The sequence below is a fragment of the Dipodomys merriami genome, unplaced genomic scaffold (assembly GCF_024711535.1).
Source record: "Dipodomys merriami isolate MVZ:Mamm:240054 unplaced genomic scaffold, mDipMer1.0.p SCAF_38, whole genome shotgun sequence".
In the NCBI taxonomy this organism is placed as follows: Eukaryota; Metazoa; Chordata; class Mammalia; order Rodentia; family Heteromyidae; genus Dipodomys; species Dipodomys merriami.
In genome coordinates, this window is record NW_027205381.1 from 12795031 (window position 1) to 12821280 (window position 26250).

The following is a 26250-nucleotide window of genomic DNA, read 5'->3' on the forward strand; positions in this document are numbered from 1 at the left end:
AGACCCCGAATAGCAAAAACGCTACTCAATGGAAAGAACACTGCTGGAGGAATATCAATACCAAATTTCAAACTCTACTATAAAGCTCCTCAATGGAAAGAACACTGCTGGAGGAATATCAATACCAAATTTCAAACTCTACTATAAAGCCATAGTAATCAAAACAGCTTGGTATTGGCGTAAGAACAGACCTCAGAACCAATGGAATAGAATTGAAAATCCAGAAATGAACCTACAGAACTATAGCCATCTAATCTTCGATAAGGGAGCTAAAACAAGAGAATGGAAGAAAGACAGCCTCTTCAGTAAATGCTGCTGCTAAAATTGGTTAACTACTTGTAGAAAACTAAAGCTAGATCCTTATATATCACCCTGCACCATAATCAACTCCAAATGGATCAAAGACCTTGAACTCAAAGCAGACACTCTGAAAACATTACAGGATGGAATAGGAGAAACCCTAGGTCTCCTTGGCTCAGGCTGAAATTTTCTGAATAGAGATCCAGAAACACAACAAATCAAAGAAAGATTGGACAAATGGGATTGCATAAAGTTGCAGAGCTTCTGCATGGAAAAGGACATAGCTAGCAAAGCCCACGGATTGGGAGAAGATCTTCACTAGCCATACAACAGACAAGGGTCTCATTCTAAAATATACTTGGAACTCAAAAAATTAAATCCCCCAACAACAAATCCTCAAAGGAACAACTGCCCAATAAATAAAGTGGGCAAATGACTTAAAGAGAAACTTCTCTGAAGAAGAACGAAGAATGGCCAATAGACACATGAAGAAATGCTCAACCTCCCTAGCCATAAAAGAAATGCAAATCAAAACAACATTGAGATACCACCTCACCCCAGTTAGAACGGCAAAAATCAAGAACTCTACCAACAACAGATGCTGGAGGGGATGTGGACAGAAGGTAACCTTACTTCATTGTTGTTGGGAATGTAATCTTGTTCAACCACTTTGGAAAGCAGTATGGAGGTTCCTCAAAAGACTTCACATAGAGCTCCCCTATGACCCAGCAATCCCACTTTTGGGCATTTACCCAAATGTTTACAAACAAGACCACACTAAAGCTACCAGCACAACTATGTTTATTGCAGCATTATTTACCATAGCTAAGATATGGAACCAACCCAGATGCCCCTCAGTAGATGAATGGATCAAGAATATGTGGTATATATACACAATGGAATTCTATGCCTCCATCAGAAAAATGACATTGCCCCATTTGTTAGGAAATGGAAAAACTTGGAAAAAATTATATTAAGTGAAGTAAGCCAGGCCCAAAGAAACATAGGTCCCATGGTTTTCCTTATTTGCAATATCTAGTATATATGTGAGTCAAGCGGAAAAGGTCAGATAATGTGATGTTAAGAGAATGAACCCTTAGATATGTATTTTAATGTGTTTTTTTCTTTCATGCATGTGTTTCTAACGCATTTATAAGATTTCTTCCTTGTTGCTTTGTATGTCCCTCCCCCACAGTATAACCCCTGCTTACACTATATTTGATGTCAGTATAGCTTCTGGAGGAGATGGGGAAAAACAAGTCGTTTAAGGATACAGGTGGACCTGTTGCAACAATGAGAAGTACAAATTGTCATGTCCAAAACTAGCTTTCCAAAGTCGGTGCGGGGGTGGGGAGGGTGGGGGGAGAGGGGAAGGATTGAGATTGGGATTGGGATTGGGAGGGGGGAGGCTGGGAAGGGATGTGAAGGGTAAACAAAGGAGGAGGCTTCAATGCTTGGTAAGAAATATATGCATTATCCTGCCCATGTAATTGTAACCCCTTTGTACAGTATGTTCACAAATAAAATTAAATTAAATTAAACAAAAAGAATTACGGCACCTTTAATCATTATTGCTTTACGGTGACCAAGTTCTGAATGCTCTACACATTCCCCAAAGGAAAAACAGGGCACTCAGGAGAGTTAGACAGCATTGGTCTATCCCAGGCAACTTCGGTCTGCATCCTAGCAGGCCTGAAACCTCCTTAACTGTCCCCATTAACCAGTCCCAATTTTTTCCTTGCAATTCTGGGATTGCTGAGCAGTGTTAGGGAGCTCAGTATGAAAATGACAAAATAGAGCCCTGAGAACTTGGGTACCTTAAAACAGAACAGTTTTTTGGTGCCTCAGTTGTGAATACTCTCCACCTTCCATAATGAAATGACAAGCCACCAAAGAGATAGACAAGATATTTCGGTATCTAGTAGCTCCTATGTGCATCTTGGCATGGTTCACAGCCCCTCTCAGTATCTTTGAAATATTGGGAGAGCTGAGGAGGATTTGGGAGCACAGGATGCAAATAACAAGAAAGAGCATTCACAACTTGGGGACGTTAAAAGAATTGTTTCAAGGTCCCCAAGTTGTGAGTGCTCTACACCTTCCCCAAAGGAGAGAAAAGCCCTTAAATAGAAATAGAAGTGCATTTTTCTCGCCCAGGCTAATCTGGTCTGAATCCATCCAGGCTTAATGCCCCTCACACTGTCCACAGAGACCAGTGGACAGAGACCAGTGGAAGAGCTGACCATTGTTAGCTAGCACAGATTGCAAACGACAAGATAGAGTACTCAGAATTTGGTGATTTTAAAACAGTTTTAAGGTCTTGAAGTGAGGAGGCTCTACTCCTTCCCCAATGGAGAGAAAAGCCGCTAAATAGAATTTGACCGCATCTTTCTAGCCCAGGCATCTCCGGTCTGTATCCTAGCATGGTGAAAGCCCCTTACACTGTCCACAGTAACCAGTCCATATTTTTCTTCCAATTCCGGGAGAGCTGACCAGTGTTAGCGAGTTCAGCATGCAAACGAATATTTGAGTAAAGCAGAGAAAGTCCGATAAGGTGATGTTAGGGAAATGAAACATAAGATAAGTATTCAAATGTTTTTTTTTCTCTCATGTGATTGTTTTGACACATTTATAAGATCATTTCTTTTTTGCTTTGTAAATCCCTCCCCCATAGTATAACCACTGCTTTCACTGGATTTCGTGTTGGTATTATTTGTGGAGGGGAATGGTAAAAAAATTCGTTTAAATAGTGATACAGGTGGACCCATTGCAAAAATGCGATGTACAAGTCTTTATGTCCAAAACGAACTTTATAACTTTGGTACGGGGGAGGAGCGGGGTGCGGGAGCAGAGAGGACTGTGGAGGGGGGAAGAGGGGGATGGGAAGAGATGGGAAGGGGAAACAAGGGAGGAGGTTACAATACTTTATTAAAAAATGTACTCATTATCTTGGCCATTTAATTGTAACCCCTCTGCACAGTGTTTTCACAATAAAATAAATAAATAAACAAACATATAAATAAACAAATTGTAAAAAAAAAAAAAAGTAAAGATTGAGGACTCAGAACTAGGGGGCCTGAAACAGTTTTAAGTCCCCCAAGCAATGAGGGCTTTACTCCTTCCCCAAAAGAGGCACAAGCCTCCATAGAGAAATTGACAGCACCAATCTTCCCAAGAAGCTCTGGTCTGCATCCCAACAAGACAGAAAGTGTCTCATACTGTCTACAATCACAGGTTCAGTTTTTTTCCTTACCACTGTGAGGGCTGAAATGTTTTTGAGATCTCAGGATGTAAACGACAAGATAGAACACTCAGAACTTCGGTGAAGTAATCAATATTTTATGGTTCCCAAGTTCTGAATGCTCTACAATTCCTCAAAGGAGATACAAGCCACTAAAGAGAAATAGATGGCATCGTTCTTTCACAGGCAACAGTGGTCTGCATCCTAGCAGGACTTGAAGCCCCTTACATTGTCCACAGAAACAAGCAAAATTTGTTCTTTGCAATTCATGGAGGGATGACCAGTGTTAGTGAGCTCAGGATGAAAACGACAAGAAAGAGCATTGAGAATGTGCGGAACTTAAAACAGAATTGCCCATGGCGCCAAGGTTCTGAATGCTCTATCACTTCGAAAAAGGAAAGACCAGCCCGCATAGAGAAATAGACAACATCCTTCGGTTTCTAGCAGACGCTGTGTGCATCCTGGCATGGTTCAAAGCCCCTCTTGGTGTCACCATCCGCAGGTAAATATTTTTTCCTTGCAAATGGGAGAGCTGTGGAGGGTTTGGGAGCCCAGCATGCAAACAACAAGAAAGAGTTCTCAGAATTTGGGGACCATAAAGAAAATTGTTTTAAAGTCTCCAAGTTCTGAGTGCTCTAAACTTTTCCAAAATAGAGACAAGCCACTTAGGAGAAATAGAAAACATGGTTCTGTCCCAGGCAACTGTGTTCTGAATTCTAGCAGGGTGAAATGCCCCTTGCACTATCCACAGTAAACAGTCCAAACTTTGTTCTTCCAATTCTGGGAGAGGTGACCAGTGTTAGGGAGCTCAGGTACAATCGACAAGATAGAGTACTCAGAATATGGACTTAGAACAGTCTTAAGGCGCCCGAGGAAGGAGGGCTTTACACCTTCCCCAAGGAAGAGACACCACTCCAAAGAGAAATTCACAACACCAATCTTTCCCAAGAAGCTCAGCTCTACATCCTAGCAATATTGAAAGTGCCTCATTCTGTCTATAAAAACAGGTGCATTTTTTTCCTTTTATTTCTGAGAGATGTCAAAAGTGTTTAGGACCTCAGGATGCAAAGAACAAGATAGAGGACTCAGAACTTCGACGACTTAAATCATTATTGTTTTATGGTGAACAAGTTCTGAATGCTCTACACATTCCCTCAAGGAAACACAGGGTAGTAAGGAGAGTTAGACAGCATCAGTCTATCCAAGACAACTTCGGTCTGCATCCTAGCAGGCTTTAAACCTCTTTACACTATTCCTATTTACCAGTCCCAATTTTTTCCTTACAATTCTGGGATTGCTGAGCAGTGTTAGGGAGCTCAGGATGAAAAATGACAAAAAAGAGCCCTGAGAACTTGGGGACCTTAAAACAGAACGGTCTTTTGGCACCTCAGTTGTGAATACTCTACACCTTCCTTAATGAAGTGACAAGCCACCAAAGAGACATAGACAGGATATTTCCATATCTATTAGCTCCTATATGCATCCTGGCATGATTCACAGCCTTTCTCAGTATCACCACCCATAGGTCCAATGTTTTCTTTGAAATATTGGGAGAGCTGAGGAGGATTTGGGTGCACAGGATGCAAATAACAAGAAAGAGCATTCACAACTTGGGACGTTAAAAGAATTGTTTCAAGGTCCCCAAGTTGTGAGTGCTCTACACCTTCCACAAAGGAGAGAAAAACCCTTAAATAGAAATATTACTGCATTTTTCTCACCCAGGCAACTCGGGTCTGCATCCATCCAGGCTAAATGCACCTCACAATGTCCACAGAGACCAGTCCAATTTTTTTCTTCCAATTCTGGGAGAGCTTACCAGTGTTAGCGAGCTCAGGATGCAAACGACATGATAGAGCACTCAGAATTTGGGCACCTTAAAACAGTTTTAAGGTCCCACAGTGAGGAGCCTCTACTCCTTCCCCAATGGAGAGACAAGCCTCCAAAGAGAAATGGACATCACCGACCTTTCCCACTAAACCCTAATCTACTTCCTAGCAAGACTGAAAGTGCCTCATACTGTCAACCAGAACAAGTCCAATTATATTCCTTGCAATTCTGGGAGAGCTGAAAAGTGTTTGGGAGCACAGAATGCAAACGACAAGATACAGCACTCAGAAATTCGGCGTCTTAAAACAAAATTGTTTTTCAGGGCTCAAATTCTGAATGATCTACACCTTCCCCAAAGGAGAGACAAGCCCCTAAATACAAATAGACCGCATCTTTCTAGCCCAGGCAACTCCGGTCTGCATCCTAGCATGGCTGAAAGCCCCTTACACTGTCCACAGTAACCAGGCTAAAGTTTTTCTTTCAATTCTGGGAGAGCTGACCAGTGTTAGCGAGTCCAGCAGGCAAATGAATATTTGAGTAAAGCAGAGAAAGTCCGATAAGGTGATGTTAGGGAAATGAAACATAAGATAAATATTCAAATGTTTTTTTTTTATTTCATGTGATTGTTTTGACACATTTATAAGATCACTTCTTTTTTGCTTTGTAAGTCCCTCCCCCATAGTATAACCACTGCTTTCACTGGATTTCGTGTCGGTATTATTTGTGGAGGGGAATGGTAAAAAAAATTCGTTTGAATAGGGATACAGGTGGACCCATTGCAAAAATGCGATGTAAAAGTCGTTATGTCCAAAACGAACTTCACAACTTTGGTGCGGGGGAGGTGCGGGGCGCAGGAGCGGAGAGGAGTGTGGTGAGGGCAGGGGGAGGATGGGAAGAGATGGGAAGGGGAAACAAAGGAAGAGGTTCCAATACTTTATTAAAAAAATGTACTCATTATCTTGGCCATTTAATTGTAACCCTTCTGTACAGTGTTTTCACAATAAAATAAATAAATAAACAAACATATAAATAAATTGTAAAAAAAAAGAAAAGACGGAGCACTTAGAACTTGGAGACCTTGAAACAGTTTTAAGGCCCCCAAACAATGAGGGCTTTACTCCTTCCCCAAAGGAAGCACAAGCCTCCATAGAGAAATTGACAGCACCAATCTTCCCAAGAAGCTCTGGTCTGCATCCCAACAAGACAGAAAGTGTCTCATACTGTCTACAATCACAGGTTCAGTTTTTTTCCTTACCACTGTGAGGGCTGAAATGTTTTTGAGATCTCAGGATGTAAACGACAAGATAGAACACTCAGAACTTCGGTGAAGTAATCAATATTTTATGGTTCCCAAGTTCTGAATGCTCTACAATTCCTCAAAGGAGATACAAGCCACTAAAGAGAAATAGATGGCATCGTTCTTTCACAGGCAACAGTGGTCTGCATCCTAGCAGGACTTGAAGCGCCTTACACTGTCCACAGTAACAGGCACAATTTTTCCTTTACAATTCAGGGAGGGATGACCAGTGTTAGTGAGCTCAGGATGAAAACGACATGAAAGAGCACTGAGAATGTGCGGAACTTAAAACAGAATTGCCCATGGCGCCAAGGTTCTGAATGCTCTATCACTTCGAAAAGGGAAAGACCAGCCCGCACAGAGAAATAGACAACATCCTTCGGTTTCTAGCAGACGCTGTGTGCATCCTGGCATGGTTCAAAGCCCCTCTTGGTGTCACCATCCGCAGGTAAGTATTTTTTCCTTGCAAATGGGAGAGCTGTGGAGGGTTTGGGAGCCCAGCATGCAAACAACAAGAAAGAGTTCTCAGAATTTGGGGACCATAAAGAAAATTGTTTTAAAGTCTCCAAGTTCTGAGTGCTCTAAACTTTTCCAAAATAGAGACAAGCCACTTAGGAGAAATAGAAAACATGGTTTTGTCCCAGGCAACTGTGTTCTGAATCCTAGTAGGGGGGAATGCCCCTTGCACTATCCACAGTAAACAGTCCAAACTTTGTTCTTCCAACTCTGGGATGGTTTAGCAGTGTTAGGGAGCTCAGGATGAAAAAGACAAGATAGAGCCCTGAGAACTTGGGGAACTTAAAACAGAACTGTTTTTAGGCGCCTCCCTTGTGAGTACTCTACACCTTCCATAGTGAAGAGACAAGCCACCAAAAAGAAATAGCATATTTTGGGCTCTAGTAGCTCCTATGTGCATCCTGGCATGGTTCACTGCCCCTCTCAGTATCACCAGCCATAGGTCAAAAGTTTTCTTTGAAGTATTGGGAGAGCTGAGGAGGTTTCGGGAGCACAGGATGCAAATAACAATAAAGACCACTCACAACTTGGGGACCTTAGAAGAGTTGTTTTAATGTCTCCATGTTGTCAGTGCTCTTTACCTTCCCCAAAACAGAGAAAGTCGACAAAATAGAAATGGACTGCATTTTTCTCACCTAGGCAACTGTGGTCTGTATCCATCAGGGCTTAATGCCCCTTACACTGTCCACAGAGACCAATCCAATTTTTTTCTTCCTATTCTGGGAGAGTTGAGCAGTGTTAGCTAGCTCAGGATGCAAACGACAAGATAGAGCACTCAGAATTTGGTGACCTTAAAACAGTTTTAAGGTCCCAAAGTGAGGAGGCTCTTCTCCTTACCCAATGGAGAGACAAGCCTCCAAAGAGAAATGGACAGCACAGAACTTTCCCATTAATCCCTAATCCACATCCTAGCTAGACAGAAAGTGCCTCATACTGTCAACAATAACAAGTCCAATTATGTTCCTTGCAATTATGGGAGAGCTGAATAGTGCTTGGGAATACAGGATGCAAACGACAAGATAGCATTCACAAATTCGACGCCTTAAAACAAAATTGTTTTTCAGGGCTCAAATTCTGATTGATCTACACCTTCCCCAAAGGAGAGACAAGCCGCTAAGTAGAAGTAGACCGCATCTTTCTAGCCCAGGCAACTCCGGTGTGCATCCAAGCATGGCTGAAAGCCCCTTACACTGTCCACAGGAAGCAGTCCCATTTTTATCTTGCAATACTGGGAGAGCTGACCAGTGTTAACCAGTTCAGCATGCAAACGAATGTTTGAATAAAGCAGAGAAAGTCACATAAGGTGATGTTAGGGAAATGTACCCTAAGATATGTCTTCAAATTTTTTTTCATGCTATTGTTTATAACACATTTTTAAGATCATTTATTTTTGCTTTGTAAGTCCCTCCCCCATAGTATAACCACTGGTTTCACTGGAATTCATGTCGGTATAGTTTGTCGAGGGGAAGGGGAAAAACAAATAGTTTAACTAGGGATATAGGTGGACCCTTTGCAAAAGTGCGATGTACAAGTTGTTATGGCCAAAACGAACTTTACAACTTTTGTGAGGGGGAGGTGGTGGCGCGGGAGTGGGGAAGACTTTGAGGGGGGCAGCAGGGGGATGGGAATTGACGGGAAGGGGAAACAACAGAGGATGTTACAATACTTTATAAAAAATGTACTCATTATCTTGCCCATGTAATTGTAACCCCATTGTACAGTATTTATAAAATGAAAAATAAAAAACAAACAAACAAACAATAAATAAATAAATTTAAAAAAAGACAAGATGGAGCACTCAGAACTTGGGGACCTTGAAACAGTTTTAAGGCCCCCAAGCAATGAGGGCTTTTCTCCTTACCCAAGGGAGGGACAAGCCTCCATAGAGAAATTGACAACATCAGTCTTCCCAAGAAGCTCTGGTCTGCATCCTAGCAAGACAGAAAGTGTCTCATACTGTCTACAATCACAGGTTCAGTTTTTTCCTTACCATAGGGCGGGCTGAAAATTTTTTGAGATCTCAGGATGTAAATGACAAGATAGAGCACTAAGAACTTCGATGAGGTAAACAATATTTTATGGTGTCCAAGTTCTGAATGCTCTACAATTCCTCATAGGAGATACAAGCCACTAAAGAGAAATAGACAGCATCATTCTATCACAGGCAACAGTGGTCTGCATCCTAGCAGAGCTTGAAGCCCCTTACATTGTCCACAGTAACAAGCTGACAAGTGTTAGGGAGCTCAGGATGAAAACAAGAAGATAGAGCACTGAGTATATTGGGAAGTTAAAACAGAATTGTTTTATGGCGCCAAGGTTCTGAATGCTCTATAACTTCTAAGAAGAAAAGACCAGCTCCCAAAGAGAAATATACATCGTTCGGTTTCTAGCTACTTCTGTGTGCATGCTGGCATGGTTAAAAGCCCCTCTTGGTGTCACCAACTGCAGGTCAATATTTTTTCCTTGCAATTTTGGAAGAGCTGTAGAGGGTTTGGGAGCATAGGATGCAAACAACAAGAGTTCTCAGAATTTGGGGACCATAAAGAAAATTGTTTTAAGGTCTCCATGTTTTGAGTGCTCTAAACTTTTTGTAAAAGAGAGACAAGCCACTTAGGAGAAATAGAAAGCACCATTCTGTCCCAGGCAACTGTGTTCTTAATCCTAGCAAGGCAGAATGCCCATTGCACTATCCACAGTAAACAGTCCAAACTTTTTTCTTCCAGTTCTGGGACAGGTGACTAGTGTTAGGGAGCTCAGGTACAAACAACAAGATAGAATACTCAGAATATGGGGACCTTAGAACAGTCTTAAGGCCCCTAAGGAAAGAGGGATCTACACCTTTCCCATGGAAGAGACTGGCTGGCCTCTAGGTGGTCCAGGTTAACCTCTCCTTGTAAGTCATCTGTGGTTTCTTCTACACCCGAGAACTTTGGCAAGGTTAAGCAGTTTGCTTTGCCACCCAATAGTACCTGCGGAACTCTGCCGCGGTTGCAAACATTCAGAGGTGGCAGCCAGATATGCTTGCCCCGTAGGACACTGTCAGCTGACTGGGAATATCTGCTTCCTCTTCTTCTCACCTGAGTGCTACTGATTACAGCTTTTACGGCTACACTCTACTCAACTGGAGGAGGAAGTTGAACCTCTACTTATGGCATCTGTTAAAGTTTTGAGAAGCAGACCTCAGTTGTTTGGGACATGGCCAAAGTCCATCCATTGCTATGGATGACACTGGATATATATGGCTCTAATTAGTCCACGGTTCTATTCAGCCGAATGACCTCTGCCAGCAACACTCATAATGAGGTTCTGAGTTTGTTGCAACATAAGAGCGTTTCACTATGTCAAGGCTTCTTAAGAAGAATTCCAGAATATTGCTGTCGGCTGGCCTCTAGGTGTTCCCCATTAACATCTCCTTGTAAATCCTCCGTGGTTTCTTCTACACCCTTGAAGTTTGGCAAGGTTATGCAGTTTGCTGCATAATTGTGCCTGCAGAACTCTGGTGCAGTTGCAAATATTGAGACGTGGCAGCCAGATATGCTTGTCCCAGTAGGACACTGCCTGCTGCCTGGGAATATCTGCTTCCTCTTCTTCTCACCTGAGTGCTACTGATTACAACTTTTACGGCTACGCTCCACTCAACCTGAGGAGTAAGTTGAACTTCTAATTATGGCACTTTGTTAAAGTTTTGAGAACAGGAACTGGCACTCTGTTAAAGTTTTGAGAACCAGACCTCAATCACTTTGGACGGGACCAACGTCCATCCATTGCTATGGATTGCACTGGATATATCAGGCTCTAAGTAGTCCACGGTTGTGTTCATCCGAATGACCTCTGCAGGAAACATGCAGTATCAGGTTCTGAGTTATTGCAACAGAACAGTGTTTCACTACTTTCAAGTCTTTTTAGGAAGAATTCCATTTTACAGCAGCCGGCAGGCTGCCATGTTTCCGAGGTTCATATGTCCTTGTAAATCCTCAGTGGGTTCTTCTACATGCCTGAAGTTTGGCAATGTTACACAGTTTGCCTCATTGCACAATTGCCCTTGGAGAGCTCTGCAGTGGTTGCAAGCACTCAGAAGTGGCAGCCATTTGTGCTTGTCTCCCTAGGATGCTGCAAGATGACAGGGAATATCTGCTTCCCGTTCTTCCCACCTGAGTGTTACTGATTAGAGCTTTTACGACTACAATCTCTTCACCCTGAGGAGTAAGTTGAACCTCTAGTGGTGACAATGTGTTGAAGTTTTGAGAAGCAGACCTCAGTTGTTTGGGACACGGCCACTATCCATCCATGTCTATGGACGGCACTGGATATATGAGGTTCTAATTTGTCCACGGTTCTGTTCAGCTGAATGACCTCTGCCAGGAACACTCAGAATGAGTTTCTGAGTTATGGAAACATAAGGGTGTTCCAATACTTTTGAGGCTTCTTTGTTAGAATTGCAGAATCTTGCTGTTGGCAGGCCTCCAGGTGTTCTCGGTTAACATCTTGTAAATCCTCTGTGGTTTCTTCTACACCCGTGAAGTTTCGCAAGGTTACGGAGTTTGCATTGGGGCATAATTGTGCCTGCAGAGCTCTGCCACGCTTGCAAACATTCAGGCGTGGCAGCCAGATATGCTTGTCAATGTACAATAGAGAAAGCTACCTGGGAATATCTTCTTCCAGTACTTCTCATCTGAATGCTACTTATTACAGCTTTTACGTCTATGCTCTACTCAACCGAAGGAATAAGAAGAAACACTACTTATGGCACTTAGTTAAAGTTTTGAGAACCATACCTGAGTTGTTTGTGCCACGACCAAAGTCCATCATTGCTATGGGTGGCATTGGATATATCAGGCTCTAAGTAGTCCATGGTTGTGTTCAGCGGAATGACCTCTGCCGGGAACATGCAGAATCAGGTTCTGACTTATTGCAACAGAACAGGGTTTCACTACTTTCAAGTCTTCTTAGGACGAATTCCAGATTCTGGCAGCCTCCACTCCACCAGGTGTTCCAAGTTCATATGTCCTTGTAAATCCTCAGTGGTTTCTTCTACACACCTGAAGTTTGGCAATGTTACTCAATTTGCATTCCTGCACAAATGCACCTGCAGAACTCTGCATTGGTTTCACACATTCAGAGTGGCAGCCATTTGTGCTTGTCCCCCAAGGATGCTGCCAGCTGACTGGAAATATCGGCTTGCCGTTCTTCCCACCTGAGTGTTACTGATTAGAGCTTTTATGACTATACTCTCTTCACCATGAGGAGTAAGATAACCTCGACTTATGACACTGTGTTGAAGTTTTGAGAAGCAGAACTCAGTTGTTTTGGAAGAGACCACTGTCCATCCATGACTATGGAAGGCACTGGATATATCAGGCTCTAATTAGTCCATGGTTGTGTTCAGCCGAATGACTTCTGCCGGATACACTCAGAATGAGGTCCTTAGTTATTGCAACAGAAGAGCGTTTCAATACTTTCAAGGCTTCTTAGGAAGAATTCCTGAATCTTGCTGCTGGTTGGCCTCCAGGTGTTCCTGGTTAACATCTCCGTGTAAATCCTCTGTGGTTTCTTCTACACTCGTGAACTTTGACAAGGTTACACAGTTTGCATTGCTACCCAATAGTCCCTGCAGAACTCTGCCACGGTTGAAAACATTGAGACATGGCAGCCAGATATGCTTGTCCCCATAGGACACTGTCAGCTGACTGGGAATATCTGCTTCCCGTTCTTCTCACCTGAGTGCTACTGATTACAGCTTTTACGGCTACACTCTACTCAACCTGAGGAATAAGTTGAACCTCTACTTATGGCACTCTGTTAAAGTTTTGAGAACCAGACCTCAGTTGTTTCCCACCCGACCACCATCCATCCATTTCTAGGGATGGCACTGGGTATATAAGGCTCTAAGTAGTACACGGTTGTGTTCAGCCGAGTGATTTCTGCCGGGAAGGTGGAGAATCACATTCTGAGTTAGTGCAGTAGAGCAGGGTTTCACTACTTTCAACTCTTCTTATGAAGAATTCTAGATTCTGACAGCCGGCAGGCTGCCAGGTGTTCCGGGTTCATATGTCCTTATAAATCCTCAGCGGTTTCTTCTACACGCCTGAAGTTTGGCAATGTTGCTCAGTTTGCATTACTGCACAATTGTGCCTGCAGAGCTCTGCAGTGGTTGCAAGCACTCAGGAGTGGCAGCCATTTGTGCTTGTCTCCCTAGGATGCTGCCACCTAACTTGGAATATCTCTTTCCCATTCTTTCCACCTGAGTGTTACTGATTAGAGCTTTGATGACTACAATCTCTTCACCCTGAGGAATAAGGTGAACCTCTACTGGTGACAATGTGTTGATATTGAGAAGCAGACCTCAGGTGTTTGGGACGTGGCCACGATCCATCCATGTCTATGGATATATCAGGCTCTAATAAGTCCACGGTTGTGTTCAGCAGAATGTCCTCTGCCGGGAACACTCAGAATGACTTTCTGAGTTATGGCATCATAATGGCGTTCCAATACTTTCTTTTTTTAAAAAAATTTTATTTTATTTTATTTGTGAACATATTGTACAGAGGAGTTACAATTACATGGGTAGGATAATGCGTACATTTCTTACCAAGCATTGCAGCCTCCTCCTTTGTTTACCCTTCACATCCCTTCCCAGCCTGCCCCCTCCCCCCAATCCCAATCCTTCTCCTTCACCCCTCCCTTCCCCCCCCCCCCCCCGGCACCGACGTTGTAAAGCTCGTTTTGGACATGACAACTTGTACTTCTCATTGTTGCAACAGGTCCACCTGTATCCTTAAACAACTGGTTTTTCCCCATCTCCTCCACAAGTTATACTGACATCAAATATAGTGAAAGCAGGGGTTATACTGTGGGGGAGGGATACAAAGCAACAAAGAGATAATCTTATAAATGCGTTAGAAACACATGCATGAAAGAAAAAAACATTAAAATACACATCTAAGGGTTCATTTTCCTAACATCACATTAACTGACCTTTTCCGCTTGACTCATACATATCCTAGATATTACAAATAAGGGAAACCATGGGACCTATGTTTCTTTGGGCCTGGCTTACTTCACTTAATATATTTTTTTCCAAGTTTTTCCAATTCCTAACAAATGGGGCAATGTCATTCTTTCTGATGGAGGCATAGAATTCCATTGTGTATATATACCACATTTTCTTGATCCATTCATCTACTGAGGGGCATCTGGGTTGGTTCCATATCTTAGCTATGGTAAATAATGTTGCAGTAAACATAGTTGTGCTGGTAGCTTTAGTGTGGTCTTGTTTGTAAACATTTGGGTAAATGCCCAAAAGTGGGATTGCTGGGTCATAGGGGAGCTCTATGTGAAGTCTTTTGAGGAACCTCCATACTGCTTTCCAAAGTGGTTGAACAAGTTTACACTCCCACCAACAATGAAGTAAGGTTCCTTTCTGTCCACATCCCCTCCAGCATCTGTTGTTGTTAGAGTTCTTGATTTTTGCTGTTCTAACTGGAGTGAGGTGATATCTCAATGTTGTTTTGATTTGCATTTCTTTTATGGCTAGGGATGTTGAACATTTCTTCATGTGTCTATTGGCCATCCTTCTTTCTTCTTCAGAGAAGTTTCTCTTTAAGTCTTTCGCCCACTTATTTATTGGGCAGTTGTTTCTTTGAGGATTTGTTGTTGGGGGGTTTAATTTTTTGAGTTCCAAGTATATTTTAGATATGAGACCCTTGTCCATTGTATGGCTAGTAAAGATCTTCTCCCAATCGGTGGGCTTTCTATTGATCTTGCTAGCTATGTCCTTTGCCGTGCAGAAGCTCTGCAACTTCATGCAATCCCATTTGTCCAACCTTTCTTTGATTTGTGGTGTTTCCGGGTCTTTATTCAGAAAATTTCAGCCTGAGCCAAGGAGACCTAGGGTTTCTCCTATTCCATCCTGTAATGTTTTCAGAGTGTCTGCTTTGAGTTCAAGGTCTTTGATCCATTTGGAGTTGATTCTGGTGCAGGGTGATGTGTAAGGATCTAGCTTTAGTTTTCTACATGTAGTTAACCAATTTTGCCAGCACCATTTATTGAAGAGGTTGTCTTTCTTCTATTCTATTGTTTTAGCTCCCTTATCCAAGATTCGATGGCTATGGGTCTGTAGGATCATTTCTGGATTTTCAATTCTATTCCATTGGTCCTGAGGTCTGTCCTTATGCTAATACCAAGCTGTTTTGATAACTATGGCTTTATAGTACAGTTTGAAGTTTGGTATTGATATTCCTCAAGCAGTGTTCTTTCCATTGAGGAGCGTTTTTGCTATTCGGGGTCTTTTATTGTTCCATATGAATTTTTCGATTGCCTCTTCTATTTCCTTGAAGAATGAGATTGGAATTTTGATAGGTATCGCGTTGAATTTGTAGATAGCCTTGGGAAGTATTGCCATTTTCACGATGTTAATCTTGCCAATCCAGGAGCATGGGAGGTTTTGCCATTTTTTAAGTTCTGTGTTGATTTCCTTTTTCAAGATTTTAAAGTTTTCATCATAGAGGTCCTTCACTTCTTTAGTTAAGTTAATTCCTAGGTATTTTATTTTTTGTGGGGCTATTACAAATGGAGTTGCTTTCCTAATTTCAGCCACACTTTTCTCATTGTTGGCATACAGAAAAGACATTGATTTGGGGGGGTTAATTTTATAACCTGCTACTTTGCCAAAGTTTTGAATCAGCTTGAGTAATTTGGGAGTGGAGTCTATGGGATTCTTTAAATACAAGATCATGTCATCTGCAAAGAGGGAGAGTTTCATTTCTTCTTTCCCTATTTGGATCCCCTTTATGTCTGCATCTTGTCTTATTGCTGTAGCAAGGCATTCTAATACTAGATTGAAGAGAAGTGAAGAGAGTGGGCATCCTTGTCTTGTTCCTGAGTTAAGAGGAAATGGCTTTACTTTTTCACCATTGAGTATAATGCTGGCTGTAGGTTTGTCATATACAGGCTTTATTGTATTGAGGAATGTTCCATGGATTCCTAATTTTTCCAAAACCTTCATCATGAAGGGGTGTTTGATCTTGTCGAATGCTTTTTCTGCATCTCTTGAGATAACCATGTGGTTCTTATTCTTACTCCTGTTGATGTGATGAATAATAGTAATTGATTTGCGTATATTGAACCAGCTTTGCATCCCTGAAATGAATCCTGTTTGATCATGGTGTAGGATTTTTTGGATGAATTGTTGAAGTCGATTGGCCAAAATTTTGTTGAGAAGTTTTGCATCAATGTTCATCAAAGAAATGGGTCTATAGTTCTCTTTCTTTGATGAGTCCCTGCCTGGTTTTGGGATGAGGGTTATGACGGCTTCATAGAATGTGTTCGGTATTGACCTTTCTCTATCAATTTCATTGAAGAGTTGGAGGAGTATTGGTGTGAGCTCTGCTTTGAAGGCCTTGTAAAATTCCGCTGTAAAACCATCTGGTCCTGGACTTTTCTTAGGTGGGAGGACTCTTATTGCTGTTTCTATTTCAATGCTTGATATGGGCCTGTTAAGCTGGTTTAACTCATCTTGGTTTAGTTTTGTCATGTCAATATTTGCTAGGAAAAGGTCCATTTCTGTTAAGTTCTCAAACTTATTAGCATAAAGTTTTGAGACGTATTCCCTTATAATGTTCTGAGTCTTGGGTGTTTCCGTGGTGATGTTTCCATTCTCATATCTGAGTTTATTTATTTGGGTGTGTTCTCTTCTTTTTCTGATAAGATTTGCTAAGGATCTGTCAATTTTGTAAATTTTTTCGAAGAACCAACTCTTTGTTTTGTTGATTCTTTCTTTTTTTTTTTTTTAATTGTATTTTATTTTATTTGAGAACATACTGTACAGGGGGGCTACAATTACATGGGCAGGATAATGCATACATTTCTTACCAAGCATTGCAGCCTCCTCCTTTGTTTACCCTTCACTTCCCTTCCCCGCCTCCCCCCTCCCCCCACCCAATTTTACCCCCCTCCCCCCACCCAATTATACCCCCCTCCCCCCCCACACCGACATTGTAAAGCTGGTTTTGACATGACATGACATCTCATTGTTGCAACAGGTCCACCTGAATCCTTAAACGACTTGTTTGTCCCCACCTCCTCCACATGTTATACTGACATCAAATATAGTGAAAGCGGGGGTTACACTGTGGGGGAGGGACATACAAAGCAACAAAGAAATAATCTTATAAATGCGTTAGAAACACATGCATGAAAGAAACGAAAACATTAAAATACATATTTAAGGGTTCATTTTCCTAACATCACATTATCTGACCTTTTCCGCTTGACTCATACCTATACTAGATATTGCAAATAAGGGAAACCATGGGACCTATGCTTCTTTGGGCCTGGCTTACTTCACTTAATATAATTTTTTCCAAACCTTTCCATTTCCTAACAAATGGGGAAATGTCATTCTTTCTGATGGAGGCATAGAATTCCATTGGGTATATATACCACATTTTCTTGATCCATTCATCTACTGAGGGGCATCTGGGTTGGTTCCATATCTTAGCTATGGTAAATAATGCTGCAATAAACATAGTTGTGCTGGTAGCTTTAGTGTGGTCTTGTTTGTAAGCATTTGGGTAAATGCCCAAAAGTGGGATTGCTGGATCATAGGGGAGATCTATGTGAAGTCTTCTGAGGAACCTCCATACTGCTTTCCAAAGTGGTTGAACAAGTTTACATTCCCACCAACAATGAAGTAAGGTTCCTTTCTGTCCACATCCCCTCCAGCATCTGTTGTTGTTAGAGTTCTTGATTTTTGCTGTTCTAACTGGAGTGAGGTGATATCTCAATGTTGTTTTGATTTGCATTTCTTTTATGGCTAGGGATGTTGAACATTTCTTCATGTGTCTATTGGCCATCCTTGTTTCTTCTTCAGAGAAGCTTCTCTTTAAGTCTTTCGCCCACTTATTTATTGGGCAGTTGATTCTTTGAGGATTTGTTGTTGGGGGGTTTAATTTTTTGAGTTCCAAGTATATTTTAGATATGAGACCCTTGTCCGTTGTATGGCTAGTAAAGATCTTCTCCCAATCGGTGGGCTTTCTATTGATCTTGCCAGCTATGTCATTTGCCCTGCAGAAGCTCTGCAATCTTATGCAATCCCATTTGTCCAACCTTTCTTTGATTTGTTGTGCTTCCGGGTCTCTATTCAGAAAATTTCGACCTGAGCCAAGGAGACCTAGGGTTTCTCCTATTCCATCCTGTAATGTTTTCAGAGTGTCTGCTTTGAGTTCAAGGTCTTTGATCCATTTGGAGTTGATTCTGGTACAGGGTGATATATAAGGATCTAGCTTTAGTTTTCTACATGTAGTTAACCAATTTTGCCAGCACCATTTACTGAAGAGGCTGTCTTTCTTCCATTCTATTGTTTTAGCTTCCTTATCGAAGATTAGATGGCTATAGGTCTGTAGGTTCATTTCTGGGTTTTCAATTCTATTCCATTGGTCCTGAGGTCTGTTCTTATGCCAATACCAAGCTGTTTTGATTACTATGGCTTTATAGTAGAGTTTGAAATTTGGTATTGATATTCCTCCAGCAGTGTTCTTTCCGTTGAGGAGCGTTTTTGCTATTCGGGGTCTTTTATTGTTCCATATGAATTTTTGGATTGCCTCCTCTATTTCCTTGAAGAATGAGGGTGGAATTTTGATAGGTATCGCGTTGAATTTGTAGATAGCCTTGGGAAGTATTGCCATTTTCACGATGTTAATCTTGCCAATCCAGGAGCATGGGAGGTTTTGCCATTTTTTAAGTTCTGTGTTGATTTCCTTTTTCAAGATTTTAAAGTTTTCATCATAGAGGTCCTTCACTTCTTTGGTTAAGTTAATTCCTAGGTATTTTATTTTTTGTGGGGCTATTACAAATGGAGTTGCTTTCCTAATTTCAGCCACACTTTTCTCATTGTTGGCATATAGAAAAGCCATTGATTTTTGGGGGTTAATTTTATAACCTGCTACTTTGCCAAAGTTTTGAATCAGCTTGAGTAATTTGGGAGTGGAGTCTATGGGATTCTTTAAATACAAGATCATGTCATCTGCAAAGAGGGAGAGTTTTATTTCTTCTTTCCCTATTTGGATCCCCTTTATGTCTGCATCTTGTCTTATTGCTGTAGCTAGGCATTCTAATACTAGATTGAAGAGAAGTGGAGAGAGTGGGCATCCTTGTCTTGTTCCTGAGTTAAGAGGAAATGGCTTTAGTTTTTCACCATTGAGTATAATGCTGGCTGTAGGTTTGTCATATACAGCCTTTATTGTATTGAGGAATGTTCCATGGATTCCTAATTTTTCCAGAACCTTCATCATAAAGGGGTGTTGGATCTTGTCAAATGCTTTTTCTGCATCTATTGAGATAACTATGTGGTTCTTATTCTTGCTCCTGTTGATGTGATGAATAATATTAATTGATTTGCGTATATTGAACCAGCTTTGCATCCCTGAAATGAATCCTGTTTGATCATGGTGTAGGATTTTTTGGATGAATTGTTGAAGTCGATTGGCCAAAATTTTGTTGAGAAGTTTTGCATCAATGTTCATCAAAGAAATGGGTCTATAGTTCTCTTTCTTTGATGAGTCCCTGCCTGGTTTTGGGATGAGGGTTATGATGGCTTCATAGAATGTGTTCGGTAGTGAGCTTTCTCTTTCAATTTCATTGAAGAGTTGGAGGAGTATTGGTGTGAGCTCTGCTTTGAAGGCCTTGTAAAATTCCGCTGTAAAACCATCTGGTCCTGGACTTTTCTTAGCTGGGAGGTCTCTTATTGCTGTTTCTATTTCAATGCTTGATATGGGCCTGTTAAGCTGGTTTAACTCATCTTGGTTTATTTTTGGCATGTCAATATTTGCTAGGAAAAGGTCCATTTCTGTCAAGTTCTCAAACTTATTAGCATAAAGTTTTGAGAAGTATCCCCTAATAATGTTCTGAATCTTGGTTGTTTCCGTGGTGATGTTTCCATTCTCATCTCTGAGTTTATTAATTTGGGTGTGTTCTCTCCTTTTTCTGATAAGGTTTGCTAAGGGTCTGTCAATTTTGTTAAGTTTTTCGAAGAACCAACTCTTTGTTTTGTTGATTCTTTCTATAGTTTTTTTGGATTCTAATTCATTTAATTCTGATTTAATTTTGATTATTTCTTTCCGTCTACTGGATTGGGGTTTATCTTGCTGCTCTTTTTCAAGGAGGTTTAGATGTGTCATTAAATTGCTAGTTTCAGATCTCTCCAATTTGTTGATGTAGGAGCTCAGAGCTATAAACTTGCCTCTGAGAACTGCCTTTGCTGTGTCCCAGAGGAGCTGGTAATTTGTGTGTTCATTTTTGTTGAATAGCATGAACATTTGAATTTACTTTCTAATCTCTTCCATGACCCATTCGTGATTCAGCAGTGTGTTGTTCAGCCTCCATGTGATACCGGACTTTCTTTGGAGGCTTTTGGTGTTGAGTTCTAATTTTATTCCCTTGTGGTCAGAGAGAATGCAAGGTATAACTTCAATGTTTCTGAATTTAGACAAGTTTGCTTTGTGGCCTAAAATGTGGTCTATTTTAGAAAACGTTCCATGTGCTGCTGAGAAAAACGTGTGTTCTGATGCTGCTGGGTGAAATGTTCGGTAGATGTCTGTTAAGTCTAGTTGATCTATGCAGCTGTTTAGATCTGTGGTTTTTCTGTTGAGTTTTTGCCGAGTTGATCTATCTAGTGGGGAGAGTGGTGTGTTAAAATCCCCAACAATTAATGTCTTTGGATCTATATGGGATTTGAGGGACAGTAGTGTTTCTTGCATAAATTTGGGTGCTCCATTGTTTGGCGAATAGATATTTAGAATTGTAATGTCCTCCTGAAGGCGAGAGCCTTCAATTAATATGTAGCGACCTTCTTTATCTCTTCTCACGAATTTTAATTTGAAGTCTATTGTATCTGATATTAGGATTGCAACTCCCGCCTGTTTATGGGGGCCGTTTGCTTGGTAGATTTTGTTCCAGCCTTTAACATTGAAAATGTGTTTGTTTTTACGGGCAAGATGTGACTCCTGCAGGCAGCAGATAGAAGGGTCTTGTTTTTTAATCCAACTAGACAGTCTATGTCGCTTAATTGGAGAGTTCAGTCCGTTAAGGTTAAGAGATAGGACTGAGAGGTATTTGGGAGTTCCTGCCATGTTATCCACCTTCTTGGGGGCTGCGAAAACTGGGTTCTTCCTATGGTTCTTGGATTCTCAGTTTGGGTGCAGTTTCTTGGCCTTTGTTACGGTCTTGTTGGTTTTCTATGTGTAGGACATCTTTAAGAATCTTTTGTAGGGCTGGTTTGGTGGAAATGTATTGTTTCAATTTTTGTTTGCTATGGAAGATTTTTATTTGGCCTTCAGTTATGAAGGAGAGTTTAGCTGGGTACAGTATTCTTGGTGGCTCTTCTTGCATTGATTGTCTCTGCTGAGAAATCTGAGGTGATTCTAATTGGTTTCCCTTTATAGGTGATTACCCTTTTCTCTTTGACAACTTTAAGGATCTTTTCCTTGGTCTGAGTTGATCCTGTGTGGATTATAATGTGACGGTGGGATGTCCTATTCTGGTCTGGTCTATTTGGGGTTCTAAAAGCTTCTTGTATCTGAATAGGCCTATCTTTTTGTATGTTTGGGAAGTTCTCTGCTAGGATCCTGTTAAACAAATTTCCTAGACCATTAACTTCTGTTTCTAGGTGTTCCTCTACACCCATTATCCTTAGATTAGGCCTTCTGATGGTGTCTTCCAGGTGTTAGATAGATCTATCATATTTCTTGGACTTGTCTTGGATGGTTGTATGTTCTTTCTCTATAATATCTAGGCTGTCTTCAATCCCTGAGATTCGATCTTCTGCATGGTCTAACCTGTTGTCAAGAATCTCTACTTTCTTTCTTATCTCTTTTCCTTCTAATTGGTCAGTTTTGATGGCTTCAATTTCTTTGTTGAAGCTCTGTTTTAGGTCTTGTATGAATTTCTTTACTTCCTTAATTTGGTGTTCAATGTTTGTTCTCAAATCACTTAGTTGATTGGTTATGGTTTCTTTGGACTCCCATTCCTTCTGTTGGGTTCCATTCAGCATTCCCTTTGTGGTCTCCCTGACTTCCTTCAGCTCTTTGTTAATGGATTCCATGAATGCCTTTAGTGATCTTTGTGTATTCTCTACCTGGTCTCTCAATTCCTGAATTACTCTTTGATTAGCTTCCTCACGTTTGTGGGATTCCTGCAGTTCTCTTTCCTCCCGTTCGTGGGATTCCTGCAGTTCTCTTTGAGTGTTCTCAGCCTCCTCGCGCCATTCCTCCCTTTCTCTTTGAGTATTCTCAAGTTGTTCACGCAAATCCTGTATCAGTTTTTGAGTAGCTTCCTCACGCTTAGGATATTCCTGTATAAACTTTTGGGATGCCTCCTCTCTCTCCCTATCACGCTCATACAGAGTCCTTTGTAAGTTGTCAAACTTCTCATTTATCATGTTTCCACCAGTGTTTGTAGAGCTATTTGGGAACTCTCCTCTGGATTGTTCATTATCTGATCTGAACCCTGATTATCAAGATTGGGAATTGAGATACCCGGATTTGCCATTTTTCTTGTGTTTTTCCGGCTTACTCTGCCCATTTGAGATGAAAATAGCACCAGTTTTGTGCTAGAACACTATCTTAAGGCAACCATCAACCATCGTTTGCATTTATACAGTCAATAGTCTACAGATACAATCTCGTTCAATAGATACGTCTATTCAACATCAAACAACTATATGTTAATGGGCTTCGAACCGCAGAGAAGAATTTGGAAAACCAGAAATTTTTAGGGTTAGGGAGATATGTGGGTAAAAATAGGAATAGATTGGTGTGGGGAGGCACAGGGAGAGTTAACTATGTCCTAATCTCAATGCAGGAAATAGGTTGGGTAGGATGCAAGTAGAGAGAGAGCGAAAAAGAAGAAATGGAAAGGGAAATGAAAAGAGACTAGAAAAAAATAGAAACGTGAAAATTAATATAGTTATGGTGATTGAGAGACCATCTATTTAGATAGGAATGTGAATATATTGAGAAAACAGGAGGGAGATAGAGGAGATGTGAAAAACTTAAAAAAATGCTTGAAATATTATATAGGTATAAAAAGGTAGTACTTCTATTAAGGAATTTAAGTCTCAGAGGTTTTGGATTGAGTAATAAATTTGTGGATTAAGTGTGTACACAATGGGGGATAGGGTCTTCTAGTTAACTATGGGTTTATCTGAGGATGTGCAGGACAAGAGTTAAGTCACATACAGAAGAACAAAAGAGAAGAAAAGGTGAAAAAAATAAGAAAGGGAGAAAAAAAGATCAGAAGTTCAGTAGAGCTAGACAAAAAAACAAAAAGATAATTAAGAAAGAAAGAAAAAGAGAAAGAAGTCAAGAAAAGAAAGGAAAACGCACATTCACGTATTCCTAAAATAAAAATTATAAGAGGGAAAAAAAAGTTACTGGAAAACAATTATTTTTTCAAAAAAGGCAAAAATTAAAGATTAATAAAAGTTTTAGGAAAGGAAAAAAATTATATATATATATATATAAGGTACCAAAATATAAAAGAAAAAAGAAAAGAAGGAGAAAAAGAAGAAAAAAAAGTTCTTTGATTTTTTTTTTGATTTTTTTGGGAGGGGTGGGAAGAATCCTGTATCTCCCTTTTGTCTGTAACCAGCCTCTTGTTGGAGTGTCTGGTCAGCTTGAGGTCCTGTGGCTTGATTGGTTTCTTAAGTCAGTTTGTTCGAACAAGCAGAAAAATGCTCTGCTTTACCCAAGATTTTGAGATCCCCCTCCCAGGTTAGTTTAATGGGAGGGTGATCTGCTTTGAGAATCACAAAAGAGGGGTGATGAGGCTAGGTTCTGGTAGAGTTGAGGCCTTTCAACAAACAGTAGCTTTTCCCTGGGGCTATTTTGTGAAAAACTCACAGAGCCCAGCCTGGAGCCATTCTCAGGGTTTCTGTTTTTCAATTGATTGTGGAGGCTGCTAGAGGGAAGGGCAGCCTCGGGCTCTGGTTACCCAGTGATGAACGCCACTCCAATGGCTGGTGCCTGAGCTGGGTGACTTTTCCCTGGATGGAGCTGAGTCTGGCAGGTCACTTCGCCGTTAAGTTCTTGTGACCTGCTAAATGACTCGTTTTATTCCAAGGCCTGAGTTGGGGCTAGCAGCTCCTCGGAGCTTTGTCGGTATCCAAGATGGAGATCACCAGTGCTGGGGGGGAGGGGTGGCCTTCCCTCCTCTGCTCCCTGAGAAGGAGTGAGGACGTCGGGCTTGTACTCACGCCGAGTCTTGGATCCTGGGTCATCTCTGGTCTGCAAACTGCAGGATGAAGATGTCCGCTTCTTGTCGGTTCTTGCTCGTGTTGAGTAGAATCCTCTCGCCCGTTGCGTCTGGCTCCTTCTCCTGGACTCTCTGTGTGAGCGCTCAGGTATGGCCGCGGCTGCGGTCGCCGCTGAGACCCTGCCGCCGCCGCCGCCGCGGCTGCTGGCAGGCGCTCAGATGTGTCTCCTTGTCTTGGCTTCCCCTCTCTTGTCTAACTCTCTGTCCTGTGATGGCACACTTGGTGTGATTCTCTGGCTTAGGACTGTTCACTGGAACTCTAAAACTGCTTTCTATGCAAGAGCTTGTTCAGATTCCAGCTTCTCCTCCGCCATCTTCCCGGAACTCCCTTATTAAATGATTATTATAGGCCAGTGTTGAATTCAGTTTGCACTTACCCATCTAAGCAGATTACTATAGCTACCTTATTAAATCCACATCAATCTTACACAGATTATTGCTAATATAAAATTAGTAAGAATGCACCAGGAGTCGGTGGCTCATGCCTGTACTACTGGCTATTCAGGAGGCTGAGATCTGAGCATCATAGTTTGAAGCCAGCTAAGGCAGAAAAGTCCTTGAATCTCTTATCTTGTTAACCTCCAGAAAACCAAAAGTGGAGCTATGGCTCAAAGTGATAAAGCACTAACCTTAAACAAAAAGAACTCAGAGACAACACCCAAGCCCTAAGTTCAAGCTCTATCACCAACAAAGATAAAAAATTAAAACTAGGGCTGGGAAGTTGGCTCAGTGGTAGAGTGCTTGCCTTGCATGCATGAGGCCCTGGGTTCGATGTCTCAGCATACATAAGCAAAAAGAAAAAAGCTGGAAGTGGCCCTGTGGCTCAAGTGGTTGAGCGCTAGCCTTGAGCTGAAGAACTGAAGGACAGCGCTCAGGCCCAGAGTTCAGACCCCATGACCAGATCCCCCCCCCAAAAAAGGAAAACTAGCCAAGATCATATATCTTATGAATGGAAGGGTCAAGAATGGGTCATGGTCTATGTACTACACGGAGCTGATTAGGCTGAGCTTTAAGAATGAATGAGACCTAGGGCTAAGGTTACAGCTCAGTGATGAGTATAGCCTATCCTTGGTCTCCCAACATAGCAGAAAAAAATGAAAGACTTAAATAGAGAAAAAAGGAGAAAGAACACAAAAGACATAAGCATATATAATCACAAATTGTCATACAAGGGAAAAATAATACCGTCCTTCATAAATATAAATACATATGTATGTATGAAATATATATACACTAGTAAGATATAACATAAAAAGAAACTAGGATAATTTCTTAATTATACTCGAATTCAAAATTATATACTCAAATCTACTTAAAAGACTGCTCCATCACTGAGACCATAAGAATGTACATTATGATTTCAGAAATGTCTAATTTAAGTTAAGCATGAGGGTACATATCTGTATTCCCAACCCACAAAGCTGAGGCAGGAATTCAAACACACCCTGTCTCAACAACAACAAAAAAGTCTAATTTACAAATCCTGAAAATATTAGACACATTCATCAATTAAAAATTTTGTCAAGTCAACACTTCAATTAAAATACGCCTAGCCGGGCACTGGTGGCTCACATCTGTATTCCTAGCTACTCAGGAGGCTGAGATCTGAGGATCATGGTTCAAAGCCAGCCCAGGCAGGAAAGTGCATGAAACTCTTATCTCCATAAACCACTAGAAACCTGAAGTGGCACTGTTGCTCAAGCGGTAGAGTGCTTGCCTTGAGCTGAAGGGTGAGGGATAGTGCCGAGGCTGAAAGTTCAAATAA